We start from the raw sequence: 24,942 nt of genomic DNA, 5'->3' as shown, positions 1-24,942 counted from the left end.
CTATATTCCATATAAATGCATTAGTATATGATATTAATCTTTCTCTTTCTGACTTATTTCACTCTGTAATAATAGGCTTGGGTCATCTACCTCATTAGAACTGACTCAAATGCATTCCTTTGTATGGCTGAGCTGCAAGATGCCGGAACAGCGAGCAGCCGAGAGGAGATACCCTACGTCCATGGTCAGTAGCGGCAGCCTTGAGGAGATACCCCACGTCCAAGGTAAGGAGCAGTGGCTGCACTGTACTGGAGCAGCCGTGAATAGGGACCCCACGTCCAAGGTAAGAGAAACCCCAGTAAAACGGTAAGCACCGAGAGAGGGCATCAGAGGGCCGACAGACCGAAACCACAATCACAGACAACCAGCCAATCTGATCACACAGACACCTTGTCTAACTCAATGAAACTAAGCCAGGCCTTGTAGGGCCATCCAAGACAAACAGGTCATGGTGGAGAGTTCTGACAAAATGTGGTCCACTGGAGAAGGGAATGGCAAACCACTTCAGCATTCCTGCCTTTAGAACCCCATGAACAGTATGAAAAGGCAAAAAGATAGGACACTGAAAGAGGAACTCCCCAGGTTGATAGGTGCCCAATATGCTACTGGAGCTGAGTGGAGAAATAACTTCAGAAAGAATGAAGAGATGGAGCCAAAGCAAAAACGACACCCAGTTGTGGATGTGATTGGTGATAGAAGCAAGGTCTGATGCTGAGAAGAGCAATATTGCATAGGAACCTGGAATGTTAGGTCCATGAATCAAGGCAAATTGGAAGTGGTCGAACAGGAGATGGCAAGAGTGAAACTTGACATTTTAGGAATCAGCAAACTAAAATGGACTGGAATGGGTAAATTTAACACAGATGACCATTATATCTAGTGCTGTGGGCAAGAATCCCTTAGAAGAAATGGAATAGCCATCACAGTCAACAAAAAGAGTCCGAAATGCAGTAGTTGGATGCAATCTCAAAAATGACAGAATGATCTCTGTTTGTTTCAAAGGCAAACCATTCAATATCAAGTAATCCAAGTCTATGCCAGACCAGTAATGCTGAAGAATCTGAAGTTGAACAGTTCAATGAAGACCTACAAGACCTTTTAGAACTAACATTCAAAAAAGATGTCCTTTTCATTATAGGGGACTGGAATGCAAAAGTAGGAAGTCAAGAAACACCTGGAGTAACAGGCAAATTTGGCCTTGGAGTACGGAATGAAGCAGGGCAAAGGCTAATAGAGTTTTGCCAAGAGAACGCACTGGTCATAGCAAACACCCTCTTCCAACAACACAAGAGAAGACTCTACACATGGACATCACCAGATGGTCAACACTGAAATCAGACTGATTATATTCTTTGCAGCCAAAGATTGGAGAAGCTCTACACAGTCAGCAAAAACAAGACCGGGAGCTGACTGTGGCTCAGATCATGAACTCCTTATTGCCAAATTCAGACTGAAATTGAAGAAAGTAGGGAAAACCACTAGACCACTCAGGTATGACCGAAACCAAATCCCTTACAATTATGCAGTGGAAGTGAGAAATAGATTTAAGGGACTAGATCTGATAGAGTGCCTGATGAACTATGGACGGAGGTTTGTGACACTGTACAGGAAACAGGGATCAAGACCATCCCCAAGAAAAAGAAATGCAGAAAAGCAAAATGGCTGTCTGAGGAGGCCTTACAAATAGCTGAGAAAAGAGAAGTGAAAAGCAAACGAGAAAAGGAAAGATATTCCCATTTGAATGCAGAGTTCCAAATAATAGCAAGGAGAGATAAGAAAGCCTTCCTCAGCGACCAGTGCAAAGAAATAGAGGAAAACAACAGAATGGGAAAGACTAGAGATCTTTTCAAGAAAATCAGAGATACCAAGGGAATATTTCATGCAAAGATGGGCACAATAAAGGACAGAAATGGTATGGACCTAACAGAAGCAGAAGATATTAAGAAGAGGTGGCAAGAATACATAGAAGAACTGTACAAAAAAGATCTTCATGACCCAGATAATCACGATGGTGTGATCACTCAACTAGAGCCAGACATCCTGGAATTCAAAGTCAAGTGGGCCTTAGGAAGCACCACTACGAACAAAGCTAGTGGAGGTGATGGAATTCCAGTTGAGCTATTTCAAATCCTGAAAGATTATGCTGTGAAAGTGATGCACTCAATATGCCAGCAAATTTGGAAAACTCAGCAGTAGCCATAGGACTGGAAAAGGTCAGTTTTCACTCCAATCCCTAAGAAAGGCAATGCCAAAGAATGCTCAAACTACCGCACAATTGCACTCATCTCACACGCTAGTAAAGTAATGCTCAAAAGTCTCCAAGCCAGGTTTCAGCAATACGTGAGCTGTGAACTTCCAGATGTTCAAGCTGGATTTAGAAAAGGCAGAGGAACCGGAGATCAAATTGCCAACATCTGCTGGATCATCGCAACAGAGTTCCAGAAAAACATGTATTTATGCTTTATTGACTATCCCAAAGCCTTTGACTGTGTGGATCACACTAAACTGTGGAAAATTCTGAAAAAGATGGGAATACCAGACCACCTGACTTACCTCTTGAGAAATCTGTATGCAGGTCAGGAAGCAACAGTTAGAACTGGACATGGAACAACAGACTGGTTCCAAACAGGAAAAGGAGTTATGTCAAGGCTGTATATTGTCACCCTGCTTATTTAACTTATATGCAGAGTACATCAGGAGAAATGTTGGGCTGGATGAAACACATGCTGGAATCAAGATTGCTGGAAGAAATATCAGTAACCTCAGATATGCAGATGACACCACCCTTATGGCAGAAAGTGAAGATCTAAAGAGACTCTTAATGAAAGTGAAAGAGAGTGAAAAAGTTAGATTAAAGCTCAACATTCAGAAAAGTAAGATCATGGCATCCAGTCCCATCATTTGATGGCAAATAGATGGGGAAACAGTGGCTGACTTTATTTTTCTGGGCTTCAAAATCACTGCAGATGGTGACTGCAGCCATGAAATTAAAAGACGCTTACTCCTTGGATGGAAAGTTATGACCAACCTAGCTAGACAGCATATTAAAAAGCAGAGACCTTACTTTGGCAACAAAGGTCCATCTCGTTAAGGCTATGGTTTTTTCAGTAGTCATGTATGGATCTGAGAGTTGGACTATGAAGAAAACTGGGCACAGAAGAATTGATGCTTTTGAACTGTGGTGTTGGAGAAGACTCCTGAGAGTCCCTTGGACTGCAAGGAGATCCAACCAGTCCATCCTAAAGGAGATCAGTCCTGGGTGTTTATTGGAAGGACTGATGTTGAAGCTGAAACTCCAATACTTTGGCCATCTGATGCAAAGAGCTGAGTCATTGGAAAAGACCCTGATGCTGGGAAAGACTGAGGGCCGGAGGAGAAGGGGATGACAGAGGATGAGATGGTTGGATGGCATCACCAACTCAATGGAGATGAGTTTGAGTAGACTCCGGGATTTGGTGATAGACAGGGAGGCCTGGCGTGCTGTGGTCTATGGGGTTCCGAAGAGTCAGACATGTCTGAGTGAGTGAACTGAACTGAATATTCCATTGTGTATAAGTACCACACTTTTTTATCCATTCATCTGTTGATGAGCATCTATTTAGGTCGCTTCCATGTTCTAGGCGTTGTAAATAGTACTGCAATGAACACTGGGGTACATTTGTCTTTTTCAATTTTGGTTTTCTCAGGGTATATGCCTAAGAATGGGATTGCTGGGTCATTTGGTGGTTTTATTCCTAGTTTTTTAAGGAGTCTCCATACAGTCTTCCATAGTGGCTGTATCAATTTACATTCCAACTAACAGCGCAAGAGGGTTACCTTTTCTCCACATCCTCTTCAGCATTTATTGTTTGTAGACTTTTTGATGATGGCCATTCTGACCAGTGTGAGGTAATATCTCATTGTAGTAATAATGATTTGCATTTCTCTAATAATTAGCAATGTTGAGCATTTTTTCATGTGTCTGTTAGCCATCTGTATGTATTCTTTGAAGGAATGTCTGCTTAGGTCTTTTCCCCACTTTTTGACTTGGTTGTTTGTCTTTCTGGTAGTGAGTTATATGAGCTGCTTGTATATTTTTGAAATTAATCCTTTGTCAGTTGTTTCATTTGTTATTATCTTCTCCCATTCTGAGAAGAAAAAGTAATAAAGGGAATCCAGATCAGAAAAGAAGAAGTAAAGCTCTCTCTGTTTGCAGATGACATGATACTATACATGGAAAACCCTAAAGATACTATCAGAAAATTACTAGAGCTAATCAATGAGTTTAGTAAAGTCTTAGAATACAAAATCAATACACAGAAATCACTTGCATACCTATATACTAACAATGAAAAATCATAAAGAGAAATTAAGGAATCAATCCCATTCACCATAGAAACAAAAAGAATAAAATATCTAGGAATAAACCTACGTAAGGAGACAAAAGAACTGTATACAGAAAATTATAAGACACTGACGAAAGAAATCAAACATGACATAAACAGATGGAGAGATATTCCATGTTCCTGGGAAGGAGGAATCAATATTTTGAAAATGACTATACTAACAAATGCAATCTACAGATTCAATGCAATCCCTATCAAATTACCAATGGCATTTTTCACAGAACTAGAACAAAAAATTTCACAATTCATATGGAAACACAAAAGACTCCAAATAGCCAAAGCAGTCTTGAGAAAGAAGAATGGAGCTGGAGGAATCAGCCTTCCTGACTTCAGGCTCTACTACAAAGCTGCAGTCATCAAGACAGTATGGTCCTGGCACAAAAAAGAAATATAGGCCAATGGAACAGGATAGAAGGCCCAGAAATAAACTCACGCACCTATGGGTACCTTATTTTTGACAAAGGGGGCAAGAATATACAATGGGACAAAGAAAGTCTCTTCAATGAGTAGTGCTTGGAAAACTGGACAGCAACATGTAAAAGAATGAAATCAGAACAGTTTCTAAAACCATATACAATGAAAAACTCAAAATGAATCAAAGACCTAAATGTAACACCAGAAACTATAAAACTCTTAGAGGAAAATATAGGCAGAACACTCAATGACACAAATCAAAGCAAGATCCTCTATGACCCACCTCCTAGAGTAATGGAAATAAAAACAAAAGTAAAAAAGTGGGCCCTTCTGCTGCTGCTGCTAAGTCACTTCAGTCATGTCCGACTCTGTGCGACCCCACAGACAGCAGCCCACCAGGCTCCCCCGTCCCTGGGATTCTCCAGACAAGAACACTAGAGTGGGTTGCCATTTCCTTCTCCAATGTATGAAAGTGAAAAGTGAAAGTGAAGTCACTCAGTTGTGTCCGACCCTTAGCGACCCCATGGACTGCAGCCTACCAGGCTCCTCCGTCCATGGGATTTCCCAGGCCAGAGTACTGGAGTGGGGTGCCATTGCCTTCTCCGCAAGTGGGCCCTACTTAAACTTAGCAGCTTTTGCACAGCAAAGGAAACTATAAGCAAAGGCAACTTAAGGACAGACTTTTCCAAAAACAGTGTTGGAACAACTGGACATCCATAAGCAAAAATATAACCTAAGCCTCATATCTTATAGAAATTAACTAAAACTGGATTACAGATCTTAATGTAAAATACTAAGATAAAAAGTTTTAGAATCTGCAGTATAAAACCGTGATGACATGGAGATAGACAAAGAATTTTTACACACAACACCAAAAGCATGATCCATAAAAGAAAAAAATTATAAATTAGACTTCAATTTAAAACTTTTGCTTTGTGAAAAAGAAAATTAAAAGCAAGCTATAACTTGGAGAAAATATTTACAAATAGCGTATCTGACAGAGGATTTGTATTCTAAATATGTAAAGAACTCTCAAAACTCAGCAGTAAGAAAACACAGACCCCAGTTAAAAATTGGGTAAAAGACTTGAACAAAAAGTTCACCAAAGAGCTAGACAGAGGGCAACTGACTACACTAAAAGACATACAGTAACTTTAGCCATTAGGTAAATCCAAATTAAAGGCATAATGATATTATAACAGCTAAAATTGTTTTTAAAAAGTGACTGCCAAATGCAGGAGAAGATGCATAGCAACTACAACTCGCATACATTGTAAGCAGGAAGGCAAAAAGGACAGCAATTCTGAAAAAGTGTGGCAGCTCCTTATAAAGTTATTAATAAATATACACTTACTATATGACCCAGCAATCCCATTCCTTGTATCTATCTTAGAGAGATGAGCATCTGTGCTCACACAAAAACCTGTACATAAATGTTTATAATAGCTCTATTCATAATCACTTCAAACTGGAAACAACCCAAATGTTTTTCAACAGGTGAACAGATAATCAAACTTTAGTACAGTTGATCAGTGGAATACTACTGAGCAATAAAATGGAATGAATTACCGATACATGCAATAGCTTGTATGAGTTTCAAAAGCATTATTGTCAGTGAAAGAAACCAGTCTCAAAAGATTACATATTGTATGATTCCATTTACATGACATTAGTGAATTATCAGGGGTTAAGAGGGGACAGCCAGGGGTTTGGGGTGTGACAGCATGAGAGAGTTCTAGGGGGCAATGGAACTGTTTAGTATCCTGATTGTGGTGGTGGGTACATGGATGTATACAAGTTAAAATGTACACAACCATACACCCTCATTTTCTTGGGCTCCAAAATCAATGTAGACAGTGACAGCCATGAAATTAAAAGATGCCTGCTCCTTGAAAGAAAAGCTAAGACAAACCTAGACAGTGTATTAAAAAGCAGAGACATCCCTCTGCCGAAAAAGGTCCATGTAGTCAAAGCTATGGTTTTTCCAGTAGTCATGTATGGATATGAGAGGGACCATAAAGAAGGCTGAGCGCTGAAGAATTGATGCTTTCAAACTGTGGCGCTGGAGACTATGCAAAGTCCTCTGGACAGCAAAGAGATCAAACCAGGCAATCCTAAAGGAAATCAACAGTGAATCGTCATTGGAAGGACTGATGCTGAAGTTCCAATACTCTGGCCACCTGATGCAAAGAGCCAACTCATTGTAAAAGACCCTGATGCTAGGAAAAATTGACAGCAAGAGGAGAAAGGGACAACAGAGGATGAGATGGTTTGATGGCATCACTGACTCAATGGACATGAGTTTGAGCAAACTCAGGGAGACACTGAACAACAGGGAAGCCTGACATGCTTCATTCAGTTCATGTGGTCGCAAAGAGTCAGACTTGACTTAGCGACTGAACAATACCCTCCCCACCAACAAGTCTATTATACTGTAGGTTAATCAAGATTTTTTTAAAGCTTTTAAAAATATATAGTTTAAGTTATCTTAGAACTTTCTTTTCTAGCTAGTCATGAATTAAGGCTCAAAATAAATGTTTTGAGCATGTGAAAACCAATGAGATGGGAGGACAAAGAGATAGTTGGCAGGAAACTTAAATTTTTAAAAATTATACAAAGATATGGCAGATATACAAAGATATTAATTCTAAACTCAGAAACTCAAATTCTATCCCTCAACTAACAATAGAGGCTGTAATACATAGTAACAACTAAAGACAAATATTTAACATCACCATGTAAAAAAGATAATTTGAGATGAAATAAAAATATAGCATAAATTAAGTCAAAAGAAAGATTCCACATTCGTACTAGATATTCATTTGGTCCTTGAAATAAAAATGACATTGTTTATTATTAGTATGGTATGTCCCTTGTTTTTCCTAATAGCAATTACAGATTTACAGTGGTTTATCCAGATTTTTCTCAACTGATTCTGCTTGATATTAAAAAAAAAACACTTTTAAGAATGCTGACATGATGAAGAAAAGGTGACATATATAAAAACAGAGAGTAAAATGGTGTTTGCTAGGGGCTTGGGGGGGGGTAGGAGAAACAGGGAGATGTTGGTAAAAGGGTACAGACTTTCATTTATAAGATGAATAATTTCTGTATGGCATGGTGACTATGGTTAATATTACTGTATTATATACTTGAAATCTGCAAAAAGGGTAGATCTTGAATGTTTTCGTTTCCCCCTGCAAAAGAGGGTAACTATGTGAGGCAATGGAAATGTAAATCAGCTTGATTGCAATAATGATTTCACAATGTATATGTGTATCAAATTACCATGCTATATTCTTTAAATATATAGCCACTCCAGTATTCATGGGCTTCCCTGGTGGCTCAGATGTAAAGAATCCAAATAATGTGGGAGACCTGGGTTTGATCCCTGGGTTGGAAAGATCCCCTGGAGGAGGGCACGGCAACCCACTTCAGTATTCTTGACTGGAGACTCCCAATGGACAAAGGAGCCTGGTGGACTACAGTCCATGGGTTGCAAAGAATTGGACACAACTGAGCTACTAAGCGTGCATGCGCACACATACACTTTAACTATATACAAATTTTACTCATCAATTATACCTCAATAAAACTGGGAGAAAAAAAAAAAGACTGCTGACTGAGACCACATACTAAGACTGTCATAACTGTACCATTCTGTGCCATCCTAAGGAGCCATGAAATAATTTTTTTTCCTTCTCAAGAAATAAACCCAGAGCAAATCTACTAAAACACAGAGGATTATAATTCAAGACAGCTATTCTCCATAATTATATATATGTGACGGGTGCCATAAAATTAGACCTTAGGTTATGATTGTAAAAAACAAAAACACAAACAGATGACCACAAGTCATTTATTCAAAAAAGTGACCAACCTCACCATCTGCAACTTTTCCTAGTTCTTAAAGCATTACAGTTATCTGTGACAGCGCTCAATTTCTTCCAAATGATAACAGCACTTTTGTAATTTTTTTCAATCTTAATTGTTCCAAGGATACAAGCTTTAAGTAGCAAATACAGATCTTTCTCAAGTTGAAAGTATGTTAAAATATAAAGTTTGGTGTAATTAATAAATTGATAACATATTTACCTATTGATCAACAATTTACTGGATGCTTAAAATATTCCAAGCCCTAAGGGTCACAGAAAAGAGATCAAAATGGCACAGATCCTCAAGGATTTAGCTGACGACACAGTACACATCTGTGAGATAAAAAAAACACCAGGACTATAAGCAAGAAAGTACTATGTACAAAAATTAAAGAATAACATCTAAACAGATGTCAAAACACTCTTTAACAGGTCTCCTATATAAGTCAAATGGTAATTCAAAGAAGAGAAGAAAAAATCCACCTGATGTAGGGAGGACAGGGGTATGGCAAGAAGAAGAGCGTGCTGGAGTCCAGAGGCTTGTCTCAGCCCTGCCATCGAAACTCCAGGGTTGGTCTTCCTCCTCTCCCTACCGCGGGGCCAGAGTCCCTGAGGGAGTCCAGCTACGCTTAAGTCTGGCTGGCGTGACCTGTCTCTGCAATGCCCCCCAAGAAACAGGCTCAGGCCGGGGGCAGCAGAAAGGCAGAGCAGAAAAAGAAGGAGAAGATTATCGAAGACAAAACTTTTGGTCTGAAGAATAAGAAAGGAGCGAAGCAACAGTTTATCAAGGCTGTCACTCATCAAGTTAAATTTGGTCAACAGAATCCATGTAAGGTAGCACAAAGTGAAGCTGAAAAGAAGTTGAAGAAAAATGACAAGAAGAAAGAATTACAAAAGCTGAATGAGTTGTTCAAACCTGTAGTTGCTGCTCAACAAATAAGTAAAGGTGCAGATCCCAAATCTGTAGTACGTGCATTCTTCAAGCAAGGACAGTGTACTAAAGGAGATAAGTGTAAGTTCTCTCATGACTTGACCCTGGAGAGAAAATGTGAAAAGCAAAGCGTTTACATTGATGCAAGAGATGAAGAACTTGAAAAAAGATACTATGGATAATTGGGATGAGAAAAAACTGGAAGAAGTTGTGAACAAGAAGCACGGTGAGGCGGAAAAGAAAAAACCAAAAACTCAAATAGTGTGCAAACATTTCCTTGAAGCTATTGAAAACAACAAATACGGCTGGTTTTGGGTATGTCCTGGAGGGGGTGATATTTGCATGTATCGCCATGTACTTCCTCCTGGATTTGTCTTGAGAAAAGATAAAAAGAAAGAAGAGAAAGAGGATGAAATTTCATTAGAAGATCTAATTGAAAGAGAGCGTTCTGCCCTAGGTCCAAATGTTACCAAAATCACTCTAGAATCTTTTCTTGCATGGAAGAAAAGAAAAAGACAAGAAAAGATTGATAAACTTGAACAAGATATAGAAAGAAGGAAAGCAGACTTCAAAGCTGGGAAAGCACTAGTGATCAGTGGTTGTGAGGTGTTTGAATTTCATCCTGAACTGGTTGACGATGATGATGAGGAAGCTGATGACACCCGTTACACCCAGGGAACAGGTGGTGATGAGGCCGATGATTCAGTGAGCGTAAATGACATAGATGTAAGCCTGTACATCCCAAGAGATGTAGATGAGACAGGTATTACTGCAGCCAGTCTTGAAAGATTCAGCACATATACTTCAGAAAAGGATGAAAACAAACTAAGTGAAGCTTCCAGAGGTAGGGCTGGAAATGGTGAGAGAAGTGATTTGCAAAAGGACAACAAAGGGCAAGGACAGGAAAACGGAGCCATCAATGCTGTTCCTGTGGATGAAAATCTGTTTACTGGGGAAGATTTGGATGAACTAGAAGAAGAATTAAACACATCTGATTTAGAAGAATGACACCAAACAAGTCAATGAAAAAACTGAGCCAGCTCAGCATGAGTTGCAATTGACTACATTAATTTTTTTCCACGTAAAACTCTTCAACAGGATGTTTGTTTCCCATGCTGATTATGGAGGGCTTACTTCCTCCAAAAAGGAGTATTCTCCCTACATCTTGTTTTCTGACTTTGGCTACATCTCATAGTAAGTTCAGAGTAGTTCATGATAAATTAAAGATAAATGGTCATTGCAGAAAATGATTGATGGTTGTAATTGTCCACTCAAGTAGGAAGTGTAAACTGCTTTTCCAGCTTTTGATTTTCATTGGGCATGTGTTGTTACAAGGACAACATAAATTTAAATTACCCTGCATTTAAGGCAATTTTTAATGAGTGATTCTATTTCCTTTGTATTTATGTGTTTAAAAGACTGCCTAAGATATGAGCCTGTACTTCATCAAGGAAACTGCATATGCAGATTCAGTATTGTATATCTTTGGACAATCAGATGGACATTTAAAATGAGACTTCATTAATCTGACAGGATCAACTGCAATGCCCTGTGTTAAACTGTTTGAAACCACTCCCTTTTCTTTTTTGCCAATAAAGTTGTAAATAAAAACAGTGATACAATACATTAAAAAAAAAAAAAAAAAAAACAACTCCAGGGTTAAACCCCAGCTGTTCCACAGTGCCCAGGGAGTAGACATGGTACCTGACACGAAAAGGACATTTGTTCCTTCACTGTGATTTGGATTTGGCTAAGCAAGAAGGAGAGGCAAGCAGGGGCTCCTTCTCGAAGGGACCTACTTAGGATGTCTGCTACTCAGGCAGACACCGCAAGCTCCCTGCTTGCATTCAGTAACACCTTCTCACAACCATGTGAAAGAAAGGATGCTGACATCTAAAGGAAGGAGCCTGCTGCTCTCCTTGTCTCCTCTAGAGTACAAATTCATCAAGGGCTGCACCGTCCTGGACCCAGCTGCACCAGCACCTCACAGTCCCAGAGAACCACTATGATGCATCAGCTTAGTCTGACTTAGTTTCAGGTTGGTTCTCAGGGTCTCAGTAAGCTCATCTGAAGGAAAGGGAATGGGATCAAGTCCTTTACAACATTATAATCTACAAATGTAATAAATTAGAAATATTAACTAGAGAGTATGAACCTTACTAAGTTGTCACCAACAAGTAAAAACAGTTTATTAAATCTGTTACCTGGACTTGTTTGTTTTACAAGAAATACCAAGCTGTTTAGAAATGTCAAATTTGAAAAGAAAACACTACTGAATTCCTTATAAGAATGATTCTTACCTTAGTCTCAAAGTATTAAAATGAAGGCTTCCCTGATGGCTCAGTGGTAAAGAATCCACCTGCTAATGCAGAAGACACGGGTTCAGTCTCTGATCCAGGAAAATCCCACACGCTACGGAGCAACTAAGCCCTTGCGTCACAACTACAGAGCCTGTGCTCTAGAGCCCACGTGCCCTCACCCGCCAAAGCCCACGTGCCCTAGAGCCTGTGCTCCACAACCAGAGGAGCCAGTGCAATGCAAAGTCCACAACCACAACCGGAGACTAAGAAAGCCCATGCAGCACAGCCAAAAATAAATAAATAATGTCTGAAAAATATGAAAATGGTGAGATCTCACAGTAAAACATAACTTCTGCAAAGATTCATCACAGTTCTTCAACAGGTTGTGTTAACTTTATCACTCACAACAATATTCTTAGAAATCAAATAGTGTTAGTACCTCAACACCACCTAGCCAAGTAGCGTTCCTATCAATGCCTGCAGGGAGCAAGAAAAGATAGAGTGCCTGTCTCAACTCCCAGGTGTCAAATCTAGAAGTTGAAGACAGCAAATCATCAGAACAATTACTGAACGGCAACTCTCTAGTAGGCACTGCAGTACATGGATTACCTTATTTAGTTCTCACAATAAGTCTAGGAAGTAGCTAGTTATTATCACAATTTTAATGATGAGACAACTGAAACTGCTGAGAGTAAAAAATTTGCCCACAGCTATAGAGTCTCACAAAGTCTAAAAATAAGGCAATCAAAGAAGAATGTACTGCCTTGAACCTTCAGGAAAACACAGTCTGATTAGATGGACCCTGACTGTTCACATCCCATTGGCAGATGTAGCCCTACTGTGAAGATGTGAGCTATCCAACTATTATGGCTTGATACTATTAAGAAATAATTTGCTTGTTTCCCATAGGAGTCTTCAGTAACTTTGGGTAGCAGGAAATCAGTTCCCGTGACCAAAATAAGTTTCTGCATCTGCAACTGCTAAGGAACAGACACCAGACTGTCCAAGGTCATTTTCTGAGGTCTGATAATAAATGGTACCTCCCTGGAAGACATGTCTAGTTTCTTTATTCATTAACCACAACATTCCTTTGTCTCTTCTTCGGTATATTAACTTTCCCCAATGGATTTCTAGCATGTTCTATATATAGCAAAAAATGTGAAGCTGAGTCACTAGAGTGAGTTCCTAAAGAGCACCAGGTTCATACACTTTAAGATGCCAGGGACTGAGACAGCAAATGTAGTATTTTATTGAGAAAAGTAAAGACTTTTTTTTTTTAAGACTATTCTTTTTTACACCATAAGGGTATCCACATCTGCAAGGAGCTGCAGAGTAATAGGTGGCTGAGAAAGCAAGACAAAAATTAAAAAAAAAAAAAAAAAAGGAAAGAAAGTGATATTAATCTCTTCAAGTGTACAAAGCAGTGCTTGATAGAAATCCACAATTCTAAACTATGAAACATGGGAGACTGCCTTAAAATAGAAAAAGTTAGGATATATATTATACATATAACCTAAGAATAAATAAATGTTTCACTAAATCTATACTGATAAAGCCCAAGTTAAAGTAACTGCAAAAGTGGAGAAGAGGCATGATTAAGATGAGAAAAACTACAATCACTTAAATCCTTCTGCCCTTATCCTTCCATTCATCTTATCAGAATTTTAAAAATTAAGGTTTTTGTATGAATGAACATAGCACCTGCTTCTTGTAGAAAAATGTGAAAAATATTAAATAATAGATAATCTGAAAATAACCTATAACTTAACTGTTTAAAGTTAGGATGCTTTTATATTCTTTTAGATAAATATTTCCTTTATAAGAAACTCAAAAGTATCATCTTAGTTTTTTCATTTACTATATTTTCAATATTTTCTTATACTTAAACATCTTAGAGTTCATGATTTTTGTCACCTGCAATTTTTCCTTTTTAGTATATTAAACACAAATTTAAACATAATTTACAATGGTTTTATGGTGTTTGGTTATATGGCTGTAGCATAATTTAATCATTAAAGAGGCTTCTAATTTTTAAACTTTATAAATAGCATAGAAATGAATAATGCACACACTCATATATACATATACATCTCATACTTCCTTAAAATAAATTGCTAGAAATGGAACTGGGGGCAAAGGATATATATTGCCAAACTGCCACTGTAGTGGTATGAATGTTTGTGTCTCCCCAAAATTCACATATTGAAATCTAATACCCAGTGTGATTGTTTTTGGAAGTGGAGTCTTTTGGAGGTAACTAGATCACAAGGATGGGGCCCTCAAGAATGGGATTAGTGCCTTATATGCAGCAGTCAAAGAGCTAGTTAGCTCTGTTTCTTCCATGTGAAGATACAGGAAGTCTGTAGTCTGCAACTCTGAAAAGGGCATCACCAGAACCCAGCCACGCTAGCACCCAATCCTGAACTTCAAGACTTCAAAACTGTAAGAAATAAATTATGTTGTTTATAAGTCACCTGTTGTTTATAATACCATAAGTTTATAGTATTTGTTATAGAAGCTTGGGCTAATATAGCCATTTAGATACTTGTATCAATTTATGCTCCTAACAACAGCAAGTATCTGCCAACACTTGATTTTTTTTTTTTTAATATGAAAGACCCATTGAAGCATGCTGACTATGATGTAATGATACTAACCTCTTGGGCTTTTCCCCATAATCTTATTTCATAACCTTAGAGAAAAACCTTTGGGAAGTATCTCTTGTAGTAAATAAATATTTAGCTGTGGCTGAGCCATTCTTCCACTGTTGATTCTGCTTAATAAATTTACTCTTGTTAATTAAAGTGTTTTTAATTAAAAATAGTATGAATTGCATAAATCTACCTTAAAAATTATTTTCCTATGTGTGTATTTGCAATAAGAGATCTGACATGATAAAGGTAACCATGGTAACCTCATTTTGGGATATTAAGCTTTCTTCCTTTCTTTTGAACTTTCTTCTTTATAGCTCTCAGTATGGCTTGAAAATTAAAATATGATGATACGCTATACCAAAAGTTACAAAAGTTTTTAGGGAATTCCCTGGTAGTCCAGTGGTGAGAACTCTGCACTTTCACTGCTGAGGGCATGAGTTTGATCCCTGGTCAGAGTACTAAGATTCCACAAGCCACACAACAAAAAATGTTTTTAAAAAGAAGAAAAATTAAAATGAAATTTTACATTTCCATTTCCAGTTATGATGGAGTAACTGATACAGAGCTAGACCTACTGCTGTGAAAAAGCATCAAACTGGGCAATACACATTAAGTATTATCTTCAGATGTTGGACAACAGGCAGCATCAGACTGCGATTCTTCAGAGGAGGGAAACAAAGACTCATGAACACCCTGGTTTTCTGCATGTACCTGGGAAGGGAAACCTCCAAAAAACACAGAGATCTCACTGAGTTGAAAAAATAGAACTTCATGTTTGAGGCTACTGAAATCATTGGAATTTAAAGAGAATATAAGAAAGAAGGGAGTTGTGGTGAGAAAACATTTCAAAAACCTATAGAGAGATCTCCTAATTCTTTGCCAAGACTAAGCTAAATATGCACAAGGCAAGACTCCATGAGGCCAAAGAACAAAATCTGGGGAAAGAACAGCTATGGAGCATGCGCTGAACAACTACCTGGGAGACATTCAAATTCCTGGCAGCTGGAGAGGAGGGACTTCAATGAGTATTACATGCATTTGGTAGAGATCTCAGAAAGGCCATGCCTTGGTATTAGGGTTGAGCTAGTCCTAGAGTAAATAAAATTGCTGAAAACCAAAGATAAAGAGAAAATGTTTAAAGGTGCCAGAGGAGGGGGGAAAAGACACATTACATCAAGTGAACATTGGTAAGAATGACCACCAACTTATCAGAAACAACTTAAGAGAGTAATGAAATGATGGTTTTTAAATGCTACAAGAAAAAAAAAAAAGCTGCCAACTTAAAATTCTACATCCAGCATAAATATCCTTCAAAAATGAAGGCAAAAGGGACCAACAAAGTCCAGAATTGTCCTCCTGACACAAATAAGTAGACAACTAGACAAAACATAAATCAATTATTTTCAGACACTAGGTAACAGGCAGTATGGAAATAAATATGACCTCTGAAAGAAGGAAACAAATGAGGTCAACCCAAAGATTGCCCTAGTTTTCTGTTTGGAACAACAACAAAAGGAGGGGGAACCCAAACAGAGTCAATAGTCTCACAGAGGTAAGGTCACAGAGTTCAGAATTTGTGGAGTCTGAGACGGGTAGGATTTGCAGGGCATATGATCATAAAGCTAGAAACTAAACAGAAACCCTCAACAATCTAGAGAAGAGGCCTCTGAGTTTCTGGCTAAACACTAATCTGCATATGTGTGTTATATAAATCTATGAGACTCTCAGAGGAAAACTTCTAAGAAAAAAACAAATATTAGGGAGCTCTAACAACTCCCAGAGTTCACACAGGGCCAGGATCATTCCATTTCCACCAGCCAGGATGAATAAACCTTGATGAACACATAAGGCAATCAAGTGAGACACAAGAAGGAACATGCCTCAGTAATGGGCCCAAACTAGCCCTAAACTAAAAGCTATTCTAGAACCACCCAAAACCAAAACCCAAAAAACCCTGAAAACAAAATTCAAAGGATCAAGCTGATCCACAAAGTAACTGCCTGCCAGAATTAAACTTAATACTCAAAAAAGGAAAAAAGAAAAAAACAAATATTCAACACCATAATCCCACAAGAAATTACCAAATGTATGAAAAAATAAGAAATGGTTATCTATAATCAGGATCCAGGAGTGGCAGGGATAAAGAGAATCTTAATAAAAGGACTTCAAAATAGCTATTAGAAAAGAGTTCAAAGGCTTAAAGGAAAACACAGACATAATAAAAAGAAAAATCTTAACAGAAAAGTGGAAGTTATTTTTAAAAGATCAATGGTAATTCGAGAATTATATTTTTTAAAAAGTATATCTGACAGAAGAATTTAACTGGATGGGTATAACAGTATGTTAGACAAAGAATTTTTAAAAATCTGTGTCCTTGAAGACTGGTTAACATAAAATTTTTACAATGAAAAAAAGAAAAACAGATTGGAAGAAAAATAAAAAGATCTTCAGTGATCCTGTGAATTAATATTAAGCGGCTAAATGAACATACGTAGGACTATAGTCTTAGGAGAAAAGAAATACTTGGGAACTTAAAAATCTTAAGTTAGATAGCTAAAAATTTTACAAATGTGGTGAAAACAATATACCCACAGATCTAAAAGTTCAATAAACTGAAAGAATAAACATAAAACCACACCAAGGAACATCATAATAAAGTTGCTGAAAACTAGCAATAAAGAGGAAAATTATAAAACCAGCCAAACGGAAAACACACACTACATATAGGAAAACAAACATAAAAATCACCACAGAATTCCTATCAGAAAGTATGCAAATGAGAGGATAGGGAAATAACATCTTTAAGGTACTAAAAAAGGGGAAAATCCAAAAAGCCTAGGATTCTGTAACTATTAACAATAACTTCCAAAACTGAAGGCAAAATGAGAGAAAGCAAGAGGAGAGGGAAAGAGAGAATGTTGCACTAAAGGAAATGTAACAAAGTTTTTAAACAAAAGGAATATGATACTAGATACAAACTTGAATCCACATAAAGAAATGATTAAAATGAGAGAAATATGAAAGACATTTTTCTCACCTGTAATGTTCTAAAAAGTACAACTGCCTAACAAAAGCAAAAAAAACAGCAACAGGGTTAAAGCACATATATCAAAATGTATGACAAAAATGCACAAAAGATGGGAAGGAGAAGTTGGAAGTGTAACATTATGTATGATTCTTACTTATGAAGTGGCATGATATAATTTGATGGCAGACTATTAAGTAAGTAAAAGGGCTACCAATAAAAAATTTTAAGAAAAATGTTATAAACCAATAGAAAAAATAAAACGGAACCATAAAAAATAACCCATCCAAACGAAGACATCAAGGAAAAAAAGAATGAATAGTAAACAAATAGTAACATGATACATTTTAATCCAACCTTATCAATAATTACATTCAGTGTAAACGGTCTAAGGTAGCTGTTGGCAATCTTTCTCTATGAAGAACCAGAAAATATTTTACACTTTGGTCTCTGTCCCATCTACTTAACCTTGCCACCTGCAGCACAACAGCAACCACAAGCAATGGGTAAATGAATGAGCATGATTATGTCCCAATAAAACTTTATTTACATAAACAGGTGGTAGAGTTTGATCTGACAGCCAAACTTTACCAACTCCTGGTCTAAACACACCAAATTAAAAGAGACATTATCAGAATGGATTTTAAAAGTTAGATGCAACTACACACTATTTACAAGAAACCTACTTTGAATATAATGATACAGATAGGTTAAAAGCTTTTAAAAGGATGAAAGAATATATACCATACAGCAATAGTAAATATACCATTAATCAAAAGAACACAGAAACTTCAGAACAAGGGAAATTATCAGGAATAAAAAAGGACATTTCATGATGACATGGAGGCCAATTCATTAACAAGGCTTAACAATCCTAAATATGTATGCACCTAAGAGTGCTGTAACAATGCTTGAAACATGAAACAAAATCTGACAGAACTGAAAAGAGGAGAGAAATCCAAAATTGTAGGTGAAAACCTCAGCTCTACTCTCACAGTAATTGATAGAACAAGCAGGCAAAAAAATTGGTAAAAATATAAGAAGATCACAAAGACCAATTTAACCTAATTGACATTTAGAGAACATTCCACACAGCAATAGGAGAATACACACTCTTCTCAAATAGACATTGAACATTCACCAAGATATACCATCTGTTGGGCCATAAAATAATAAAAAAGCCTAAGTTGCCTGGAATTACTAGGTTTGTTCTATAATCACAATGGCATTAAATGAAAACACAGTAACAAAACAGCTGAAAAATTCCAAATATTGGGAAATTATTTGACAAAACTCTTTGAAACAACCCATGGGTCAAAGAAAAATAATAAGAGAAATTAAGAACTATTTTGAATGTAATGGTAATGAAAATTTATAGCTTTAAATGTTGATCATTTTTCAAAAAATTAAAAATCAATGATTTAAGTTTTCACTTTAAAAGCTAGAAAATGTCAAGCAAATTAAAATCAAAGTATAGAGGAAGTAAGGAATTAGTAAAAGATAAAAAAACTTATATCATGAAATAGAAAACAGATAAATCACAGAGCAAATCAACAAAACCAAAAGTTGATTATTAGAAAGGACTGATAACCCCTAGCTAGAGTGATCAGGAGGGAAAAGAAGACAATAAATCCAATAACCAGGAATGAAAGAGGGAACACCAGTACATATCTTACATTAAAAGAAAATACGGTTTCATAAAATGTGTAATTTATTTTTCAAGCTGATAAATTTGACAAGTTACATGAAGCAAACTCCTCAAGACACAAATTACCAAAACAGACACCAAAAGAAATAGAAAATCTGAAGAGTCTTAGAGCTATCTCTTTAAAAATCAAACCCTTAATTAAGAACCTTTCTACAAAGAAAACTCCCAGGTCCAGATGGCTGCACTGGTGAGGTCTATCAAACACTTAAGGAAGAACATCAACTGTACCCAAACTCTTCCCCCCAAAAGGGAAGAGGGGACACTGCTGGTAGGAGTGTAAATTGGGAAACCCACCTTGGAAATTGTTCTGTGTTTCTCATGTTAAACACACTTATCCCATACACCTAACAATTCCACTTCTAGGTATTCACCCCAAAATAAGGGATACACGTGACACAGAAAGCCTGTATGGGTATGTTCAAAGCAGCTTTCCTCATAACAGTTTAAAACTGCAACAACCCTTTCTTCCACAATAATAAACCACAGTATATCCACACAGTGAAACACTAGTCAGCTAACTGACATGTTACATGTATCAGGATGAATCTATATTTCAAACAAGAGCTTTATATAATTTTTATGCCCAGTAAAGTTTGAGAACTACCAGTATAAAAGTACATAATGCAAAAACAAAAAGAAAATATAAAGAATTTGGATGGTATATAAATTAATCACTGCCACATACATCATAATTACATCATAACCTATATATAACAGTTGTCATCTTCCATAATTGCTTAATTGCTATTTAAATCATGTTATAATACCCCTCTGTTCACATTCAACTTTCTACTTATGTACTTTAAGGAGTACTAACTCCAAATTTTAGTTTTCAGTCATTTGACACCAATTTCTCATGAACCACATCTCAAACTGTGCATTTTAGATAAAGAATCCTGTTCACCAGTTCCTTTGCTTTTCTTAAAAGTTCTACCTTCTTGGTACATACTGTTTTCCCTAGCTCTTTAATAGTGTTATTCTTACTTTTTGCTGCACAGCCTTGTCTTGCTACCTCCTTTAAAACTGAACCAAAAACTCATCTTTTCCACTAAGTACTGAACCACCTCAGATTCTTTCCAAATTCCCTCGGCACTTGAAGACCTAGCTCCTAATAGATGTATTTATTTTACTGAATTTGGACATCTCTTCTTAATGACTCACCAACTCCATCCCCTGGATTAGAGAGTAGAACCTTGGGGGAGAACTGAAAAGATTATAGTCCTCTTCAAGACTCTTTCTCTTGTGATGTTTTTACTTTTCCCTCTTAAGAGTGCCATTCTACTGCCAGAGCCTTGAGCTCCATAGGGCTGGAAAAGTAGGAAAGACAGGTAAAGAGGTGGTTAATTAGAGCTGCTCTGGGAGAGATTTTAAAGGTAAAAAAAAGCCTTCAGGCTTCAGTATCTGTTCAGACAACCCTGCCAGCTCAAGGAAGCAAACAGGATTCCAAAAAGAGACTAAAGTGAAGAATAAGGAAGTGCATTTGTCTACGAATTCCCTGTTATGCTGGATGGCCAGACAGGATGTGGTACACTATTTCAAGGACACTAAAATATTTCTGGCTTGCTGGCAGTAAATATTTCTATGTATTCTTTGTAAGGCTACGTGGTGGGTGTTTGACTAGAGGTGGCCAAAATTTCAAACAAATATTTTAAAATGTCTACATTCTTGAGCTTAGTGTTAACACTGGCAGTTACTTTTTGTTTTGCATGCATTATTTTTTAGGAATTATGGTCATTACCTGTCTAATTTCAAAACTTTCAACTACAAACTTTATACCTTCCAAATCATATCTATAAGCCTGACCATGCTCCTGAGCTAGACCCATTATTTCCAACTGATCACTTATGATCTATCTAAAAAGCATAACTACTTATCTGAAAGCAAACTCAGTGTTTCCCTTCTCTCACTTGCACATATTATTCTACCGCCAAGTCAGGAGCCTTAGACTCATCTTCAACTTCCTTAAACTCCAATCACAAACCAAGTCTGGAGGAGTTAAAACTCCTATGTATCACTGAAATCAGTGCTCTTGTTTCTATCCCTACTACAAATTCCTTAATTCAGACCATCATAATCTCATTCTTGAATGAGAATTATAGAGCCTTATATTATATGGCATCTTTGACTGTGGACTGCCTACCAGAGACCAGAGAAAATACCTCATTCACTCACTCTACTGTATGCACTGCTGTTGGTTGTTTAGTCGCTAAGTCGTGTCTGACTCTTGCGACCCCACAGACTGCAGCCTGCCAGGCTCAGGAGTGGGTTGACTTTTCCTTCTTCAGGGGATCTTCCCAGCCCAGGATCAGGTCTGATCCTGCATTGCAGGTGGCTTTTTTTACCACTGAGCCGCCAGGGCAGCATTACTGGTGAATAAATGTCTCCACTGCCTGCTCCTCTGGGCTGCTCTTTTTATCACACCTGTAACTGTTTTTAAAAGACCAAACTATTTTTTAATCACTTCCTCATCTATAAAAGAAAATAAAAACCCTAACTTGTACTATTGCATTTTGTTCCCATTCTACCTTGGTTCTAATCTGATTCCCTAACTTTCTTTTGCACTTATTCTGACAGATCAAACTTCACCCTTTTCCTTAAACACACTATGCCCTTTTATTTTTAATAATCTAGAATAAACAATAACTCAGTCCAGCTTATTTTATTTTTATGAGCACCCTTATACAACTTAAAACCATTAGCTAAGCCTATACAGAAGTGGAGAAACAGACAACACAGTCAACTCTCAATGAGCCTATTTTCATAGCCTTGTTAACACGGTCCATGCAGACTACCTGCTGGGCTACCTCCTTGTCATTTACAGAGTCCTCAGTACAGATGTATCGCTCTCCTTTTGACCAACTGGCACAGAGAACTACAGCTCAACCTTCTTCACATTCATCCACCTCCTTTCTCTCGTCTTGAACATCTTCCTTTACCACGTCTGCTGTTTCTCCTCTTGTACTTTTCTCTTCCTACTTAAAAGTTTTCACAGCATCCTCTTTGTCCACCCTTCTCAAGAGAATCAGTATTCCTCTATCACTCTTACTGAAAGAACACTCAAAAATTTACAAAGTACTTTCACATTTACTTACTCACTTGGTTCTTAGAACCTCTTTTTTTGAGGGTGCCAAAATCAATAAATACAAAATACCTGTAACAGTTTATACACGATAGATGTCATCCTTATAAGTGAAATATAAAATGTTTTCTTACATTTTAACTCACATTTAAAGAAGCTACAATTTCTCTCTTCACCTTCTCATTTCTTAAAACAGTTCAAGCCTTCTCCTACTTCCACAGCAAGAAAATGAATGCCTGTTTCAATGTTATCCAAATGTTTTCACGCCCCTCTTTCAGACCACTAGGAGAACCCAGGTCTCTGGACTCCTACTCTGGTGTCCTTTCCACCCAAAAACTATTTTTTGTTAATGTTACCCTTAGTAATGCCCAATAATAATCCAGCATGTTATAAAGTCAACAGGAGAAACATTTTATGGGCAGCCAGCACTGAGAATAAGACTATACACTAAAACATTCTCATTGTTGTTGTTGTTTATTGGCTAAGTCATGCCCAACTCTGCGACTTCATGGACCGTAGCCTGCCAGGCTCCTCTGTCCATGGGATTTCCCAGGCAAGAATACTGGAGTGGGTTGCCATTTCCTTCTCCAGGGGATCTTTCCAACCCAGGGATTGAACCCCTGTCTACTGCTTGGCAGGCGGATTCTTTACTACTGAGCCGCCTAGGAAACCCCAAACATCCCTAGTTTTCTTTAAAAATCAATAATTTAAGGAACGTCTTTAAGTCCTCTCAAAGTATCTAGACACTGTCTCTTCTGGTAATGACATCCAAAACTGCCACAGCAAAGGAGTACAACCACAGTCCATAAACCCTAAATGATGACAAGTCTGAAGAGCTGCCCCCTAACATATCAGGAAATGTTTAGGGTTAACAACAAAACAAAAACCAGGGCCTCAGTCTCAATTCTACCACATACTGGCCAACTTGGGAAAATTACTTCTCTGAATCAAATTTCCTCTTTGATAAAACTGAATGCCACCTACATTTCGAAACTGTTAAAACAGAATTAAATCAAAGCACAATGGCAAATCTCTTGGCCTGGAACATAATAGTAAAAATGGTAACCCCTTGTGTAATTATTTTCATGTGCAACAACCTTTTTGTTTTCAGAACCTGGCCCCACAACACTCAACATGTTGAGTGGACTTTATGGCCAAGCAGTAACTATAATGAACGCCTTCAAGGAAGTTATCACCATGACTTCTGGATCCCCTTCCTGGGTCACAGCTCAGGCTATAAATATAATTTGGACTATCTTCTCCTAAATGCATTATCTTGTTCTCTGCCACACAAAAACTCATCGAAGGATGTTCCGGTAGCTTCTTCTTGTTGGCTTGGCTTTTAACTGCTTGGAACGACACACGGAGTCAGCTGCAAATCTGGCAACTTTCAATGCCAGTATGTCTTTAAACCATTTATAAAAATGTTAAATAAAATTAGTCCCAGCACTGATCATCCGAAGAGCAATAAGGATGGCCTACTTCTCATGTTAATAACCAAGGTCAAAGACTAAATAAATAATTAGGCAAATTAGTTCCCCTTTGACTACATGCATATTTTAACTCTTAAAGTACTTGGACTTCTCCTAACAGGTTATATTTAATGTTTACTAAGTTTATCCTTCAGCAGTTTTTCTGATACAAAGATACACCTAATACATAGAACCTAGGATCAATGCTAGGGCTAAACTCCTACCAAAGCCCAGTTTTCTTCAACACTCTCTATCCAACCTCTAATTTTTAACTTTCTTCCTCTGACTACCTGCCACATATGCAGGCCTGAAGTTCAGTTCCCAAATCATTTTTATTCCATCATTCTATCTTTCACGTTCCATTTTAAGCCTGTGTATTTATATATATAATTTAAATAAGCTTCTATCCTTTTCAATTGCTTGAAATACCGCATATGAATACTTGATTACCACCTCTAACTGAATACTGTGGCTCAGAATAGAAAGACTGGATATTATTCCTGTATGCATGCATGCACGCTTAGCCGCTCAGTCATGTTGAGTTCTTTGTGACTCCATGGACTGTAGTTCCACCAAGCTCCTCTGTCCACAGAATTCTCCAGGCTAGAATACTAGAATGGGCAGCCATTCCCTTCTCCAGGGGATCTTCCCGACCCAGGGATCAAACTCCACCTCCCCAGTCTCCCGCATTGCACGAAGATTCTTTACCATCTGAGCCCCAAGGGAGCTCTGCAGTTTTCCAATAAAATAAAGAAGTTATTATTTGAAGACAATCCCAGAGCAGATAAACTCATTTCAAAAATAACTTTCAAAATTATTTTCAACACTGCTTCTTCTTATTAGCTTTGATAAAGATACAGTAACTGTATGACATCTCACCAAAGGGAAGGTAAATTTAATTTTGATGTGAACTAGCTTATAAGTAAAATGCTTATATACTATTAGTGAACTTGCAGACATACATTCTCCCTATATGTATTTAGCAATCCCATCACTATGGTTTCCCTCAGGGTATTCCTCAGAATTTGTCACCTGCATGGAGAGTTGCTGTTGTTTAGCCCCTAAGTCATGTCCAACTCGTTATGACTGTAAACCACCA

General features: G+C 37.6%; 1 protein-coding gene and 1 pseudogene across 6 annotated transcripts in view; one reads left to right on the top strand and one right to left on the bottom strand.

Moving 5' to 3' along the window:
* Nucleotides 1–24,942, bottom strand: part of SOCS5 (suppressor of cytokine signaling 5) — a 69,365-nt gene that overhangs the window by 39,047 nt on the left and 5,376 nt on the right. The window contains exon 2 of one of the 6 annotated variants that reach the window (XM_070477840.1): nucleotides 11,906–11,967. The exons of the other annotated variants lie outside the window; for them this stretch is intronic. The gene's annotated coding sequence lies outside the window, so the exon portion shown is untranslated. The remainder of the gene's footprint in view (nucleotides 1–11,905; nucleotides 11,968–24,942) is intronic. 6 annotated transcript variants of the gene reach the window in all.
* On the top strand, nucleotides 9,296–10,814 carry LOC110126476 (zinc finger CCCH domain-containing protein 15 pseudogene; annotated as a pseudogene).

This window comes from Odocoileus virginianus, chromosome 2 (genome assembly GCF_023699985.2).
Source record: "Odocoileus virginianus isolate 20LAN1187 ecotype Illinois chromosome 2, Ovbor_1.2, whole genome shotgun sequence".
In the NCBI taxonomy this organism is placed as follows: domain Eukaryota; kingdom Metazoa; phylum Chordata; class Mammalia; order Artiodactyla; family Cervidae; genus Odocoileus; species Odocoileus virginianus.
Note: the sequence above shows the minus strand (reverse complement) of the source record. Positions and strands in the feature narration are given on the sequence as shown.